Source organism: Rutidosis leptorrhynchoides, chromosome 4, assembly GCF_046630445.1.
Source record: "Rutidosis leptorrhynchoides isolate AG116_Rl617_1_P2 chromosome 4, CSIRO_AGI_Rlap_v1, whole genome shotgun sequence".
In the NCBI taxonomy this organism is placed as follows: domain Eukaryota; kingdom Viridiplantae; phylum Streptophyta; class Magnoliopsida; order Asterales; family Asteraceae; genus Rutidosis; species Rutidosis leptorrhynchoides.
The window spans coordinates 568,840,583-568,846,866 of record NC_092336.1 but is presented as its reverse complement, the minus strand read 5'-3'; positions in this window follow the sequence as shown (position 1 = coordinate 568,846,866).

Below are 6,284 nucleotides of genomic sequence, written 5' to 3'. Positions count from 1 at the left end.
GAAAGCATTTAAAAAGGAGCAAATGAAACTCACACATATAAATATTGTAAAACAGTTAATAAAGCATTTGCATGTATTCTCAACCCAAAAATGTATATAAAAAGGGAATAATGAAACTCACGCATATAAATATTGTAAAACAGTTAATAAAGCATTTGCATGTATTCTCAGCCCAAAAACGTAAAGAGTAAAAAGGGCAAATGAAACTCACGCATATAAATATTGTAAAACAGTTAATAAAGCATTTGCATGTATTCTCAACCCAAAAATGTATATAAAAAGGGAATAATGAAACTCACGCATATAAATATTGTAAAACAGTTAATAAAGCATTTGCATGTATTCTCAGCCCAAAAACGTAAAGAGTAAAAAGGGCAAATGAAACTCACGCATATAAATATTGTAAAACAGTTAATAAAGCATTTGCATGTATTCTCAACCCAAAAATGTATATAAAAAGGGAATAATGAAACTCACGCATATAAATATTGTAAAACAGTTAATAAAGCATTTGCATGTATTCTCAGCCCAAAAACGTAAAGAGTAAAAAGGGCAAATGAAACTCACCTTGGTACGAGTAATGAAAGCTAATGGGTAAAACGAGAAATTGGTCCAAAATGGATATGTCCTGTATAATTGTATAAATTCTTATATAAGTTACCTTAAACTAATTAGGTATCTGCGGTTTAAAATATTGAACTTTTTAAGATTTCCACATATTATTAGTCTTGTATATGTACAAATATAATTCTACTAGCTGAGGTTTACAAATTATTTTAATCATGTTTTACATAACTAACGATTTAGAACTTGTTTTGAAATAAATTTCATATCATTGTGCTTAAAGTATAATTTTACAAAAGTTGGTAATTATTTTCGCAAGACAAAGGTACTTCAAGGGGTGTACATGTATGTTTAACATTCTTATAATTTATATCGTAACATTGTAAATGCTTCAGGGACCGAAAATATAATTTGTTAAAAATCATGTCATCTTTCTCGTAAATGTACAGAAAACTTCACCAACTCTTTCTTTTTTTTTTTCTCCATAAATTTACAAATGACATATGCTTATATTTAGTTTTCGAAATAAATTAAGAATCGATGTTAAATATTCGTTGATTAACGTTACCAAATTTTACTTAAGTTGTAACTTCTTAAATAATGAATATTCCTTGACACTTATATGTGTAGTTTAAAAAAAAGTAATATTTACTATAATTCATGTAATCGTTAAACAAATAAATTTACATGCCCAATTTCACTATAATTTATTAGCTACATTATTAGGTTTGACATCTTAAAATTTAGTAAATGAACAACATTAAAAGTTTGGTTTTGACTCGCTTTGATTCTCTAATTTAATTACTTACTACTTAATTATTGAGTTATAACCATATATAATTTAATCAGAAGTAATAACTTACGCCATAGAAATTTATTTACACCTCATATAGTTTAAAGATAATTTAGTATTTTACTTAGAATAAAGTTATACCTTCAAGAAGGAAGTGAGTTAACACCGTCTACAACACGTAACTTCTCGTTGTTGCTTTTGATTATTATGACTCTTCTCCGAATGAGTTACAAAAATTTATTATGTGATTGAAATTTTTAAAATTTTTGAATGATGAATAACGTGTGAGTGAAGATGTTCTTATAATCCATTTTCGCGAGAAGAGATATGGGTGAAAGAAAGTCAAGGATTTGGCATATCAAAAGATTTCATAATATCAATTTATGACTGCATTGACGAATCTTAATAATATAATAATTAAATAATAAAAATCAAATGAAAACGTGGGATAACATCTAGCCGCCCCCATTTTGTTTTCTTTTACCAAATTACAATAACACCCCCCGATATTATACCAAAATTTAATAACATGAACAAACTTGATACATATGTATAACAACAACCCCTCTAGTTAAAGATAATTATTACATGTAACCAAAATTTATATTATATTTAACATATATATTTATAAAAAGTTTATTTTAGCTAATATATATACATTATATATCTATATATATTAGAAAATATATATTATATTTGAAAGGTCAACGCCAGTCAACATCCGAGTTCTCCCCAAAGTTCATATTAAACTTGTTCAATAACAATCGAGACGACATACGAGTATTACAATCATTTAATAATTATATTCGATATACTTTATATATATATAGATATGTTTTAACAACAAGTTTTATTATATCGTATATTATTTTACATAACAATTAAATCAGATAATCGTTCATTAACATACATCAAGTTATCATATATATATATATATATATATATATATATATATATATATATACACACACACACACATACACACACACACACACACACACACACACACATATTTAACAACAACGTAGCTCGTGAATCGTCGTGAATAGTCAAAAGGGCAAATGCGTTCATGTAAATTGTTCCAAAGTTTTCGAGACTCAACATTACAGATTTTATTTATCGTGTCGAAAACATATAAAGATTAAGTTTAAATTTGATCGGAAATTCCCGGGTCATCACAAACAACACGTCTAATTGGCAATACGTCTAATTAGATTTGCCGGGAACACGTCTAAATTTTTAACACGTCTAATAAGTTTCAAAACACACGTCTAATTAGTTTGTAAGTAACGCCTTTAACTGTGACATGTCTAAATAAGTTAACGGGATATATATGTTAACGATCTCCGTTTAATCAACCTAACCCTTAAAGTTCTGTTAATGTTAGTCTACCGAAACTACCGAACACGTCTAATTAAACAAACAATGTAACGGGTTATTTAGGGTTCCATATTGAACGGGGTTAATAAACAAACACGTCTAATTAATAGGAAGTTAGTTAGTTACGGAAGAGTTAGGAAATAATTTGATAACTAGAAATGGATTTTGATAAGTATATATAATATAATTATAATATTATAAAATTTTATATACCTTAAATAAATAAGATTTATATTGAAGTTATAAATAATATAAAATATAAAAAATCTTTTCATAAATATAAAAACACACGTTTGTTTGTTTTTTTTTTTAGGCTTGCTCTTGTTTGCTTGTTTAGCTTCGTCGCAGGATTCAAAGATAATGGAGACTTCAACATCATAAGAGGTAATTGAATATTTCTTTTTCTTTATACACTTGGGCGTTTGTTCTGAAAGTTTGTATAAATATATCACATGATTCACACATGTTTGAAGCATGCGTATAAATCAGGTTTATAACACATGTTTGATTGGATCTATAGCACAAAAATTTGACTATATAACACACCATGATTAACACGATTACCCAACACGATTGTAGACATGTAGTGCAGACCTAGAGCAGAACTGGACAAACAAACGACACACAACCATCTAACTGTTTTAACGCGCCAGATTACACAACACGATTCTAAACATCATACAACACTATATTAACAACATTTAAACTTTATTAACATCATATAAACACACTATATATAACCTATAACATATAAACCCTTATTATGCAATGAACGAAAGTTATACTATATAGTAACAATAGGCAAACACAACCTGATAGTAGTAGCAGAACCAACCGGGTCAGCTTAAACAAAACCTGGATAACAACTCAACGCTATGTTTGGTGAAGTAATAACAACTCAAAACCTGGATAACAAAACCTGGATAACCTGATTATTTACCTGCTGCACACTATGGCAACCAAAAGAAAACCAAACATATAAACCTATTCTAATATATATATATATATATATATATATATATATATATATATATATATATATATATATATATATATATATATATATATATATATATATATATATATATATATATATATGCCTAATGCAGAAACCAACCTACGTTTCGTTTGGTGAAGTAATAACAACTCAACGCTCACTCCAATTTAGAAAAAAAAAACCCATGAGGTAGTATACATGTCAAATCATACCCAATAACCAATATGATAAGCAATGTTGACCTTATAACCACCTTCAGTGGCAATTATAACCCAAAGTACAATCAGTACCCTAATCATAACCCTAAGTACAGTTGCATTGGCAAATTACCATAAACAAAGACAGTTATATTAGCAGATCAAAACTTCATACAAAAGGAGCATCACAAATATTCATTAGCTCCAATATAAAGTAGAGTCACAACTATACATTAACAAACATAGTTATGTTAGCATCAATAATATTCATCACAAATTACAATTTTATTGGATTGTTCTCACTCATACCTGTGCCATCTTTGACGAAAACATTTTTTGAAAGCTTCTGTAATAAGATTCTTCCAGACTTCCTTCTTCTTGGTGGAGGACTGGGTTTCATTCTGAAATATGTTAGCCCTGCATCAATAAGTCTAATCAGTGGATCTTGCTCTGTATTAACTTCTTCCATCAACATTTCTTCATCAACATCGTCCGAAAATGATACAACTTTTTCTGCTTCATTAACCTTTTTAGACTCTCCATCTTTTATTTCTCGAACCACAAAATCTTCTTCTTTATCCACATTTTATTCTTCGTCTTCGTTCATCACCATCTGGACATTATCATATGAAACATACTCTGCATCTTCTTCAATCACTGCATCTTTTTTTTCCTTGATGTTGTCATGAACATTTAAATTTTCATCAGGCTTTTCTTTTTCAACATCCTGTTCATTAACAAACATGAATAACTAAATGTAGTAAGTAATTTAAAAGTCTAGAAAAAAACAACATTTAGTTAAATCAGTTACCTTTATGTGTTTCGATTGTTTCACTATTTTTTTGGTGAATTTCTGATGTTGAACATCCTTTCCATCATCAACATCTTCATCTTCATCAATATCCTTTTCACTTTCACCTTCCCCTTCATCAGCACCTTCCACTAAATTATCAACTTCCCATTCATCATCACCTTCCACTTCATCTTCATCATCAGCCCTCTCATCAACATCTTTTTCATCTTCATCATTCTCTTCATCATCAACATCTTCTTCATCATTATCATCATTATCTTCATCATCAACATCCTCACCATTATCACTCTTTTCATTTTCCTGAGGCCATTCATCAGCACCTTCCACTTCATTATCACATTCATCTTCATTATCAGCCTTCTCACCAACATCCTTTTCATCTTCATCATTCTCTTCATCATCAACATCTTCATCATCATCATCATTATTCTCTTCATCCTCTTCATCATCAAGCTTTTCCTTTTCCTGAGACTTCTCATTAGCACCTTCCACTTCATTATCACCATCATCTTCATCATCAGACTTCTCTTCATCATCAACATCATCTTCATGACCAGAATTCTCATCAACATCCTCTTCATCATCTTCTTTCTCTTCATCATCTACATCTTCTTCTTCATCATCATTCTCTTCTTCATCATCATTATCTTCATCAACAACATTCTCTTCATCATCATGCTTTTGGTTTTCCTGAGACTTCTGATTAGCAAACATGAAATATAAAATGTAGTAAGTAAGCATTTAAATATTGTAAGAAACATAACATCAGTTAAATCAGTTACCCTCGTTCCTTTATCGTCTGATTTCTGTTTCTTTGTGATTTTGCTGTATCCTATTGTGCTACTTATACCCCTTTTTCGACCACCGTGTTCCTTCCCCACATGAGTTAACAAGGCATCCCCGCCTTCTTTATCTGTCCTAACCTGGGGAAAAAAAACACAAGTAATCAATTATAGAAAAATTATGAGTTGGTTAGTCTAAAAATTCAAATATAAATATATTACAATTTTCTCTACAAGCGGCGCAAATGTTTCTACTGCCATCTTCCCTTTATCATCCGGCTTCATCCTGCCCAGCACGTAATACCTCGCTGCAGGATCTTTGATATTGTGGTATGGTGTACGTTTATAAGTATCATTTGCTTCAGTATCCCATTGTGCTTTTTTCCCACGATATCCCGAACGACCAACTCGAGCATACTTTTCTTTTGCTTTTTTGAAAGCGTTCTTCCTGCCTTTTTCTCTTAGTTCCTACACAGTTTTAATGCGATTAAATGACTTTTTCAAAGCATTATAATATCAAAATGTACCTCCAAACCTGATACAAATCAGGTTGAATAGCACTTACTCGTCTAGCAGGCGTAGCTTCGATTGCACAAAATTTTTGCCATTTTTCTGGAGTTATGAAATCGTAATCTTTTACTTCCACATAAGAAAGCTTGCCTTCATCCATATACGTTCTTAACTTGCGCTTGAATCTCGTAAACGCTGTGTTGCATTTTTGCAGTGTTGTTTTTCGTGCAAAATCGTCTTCAATATT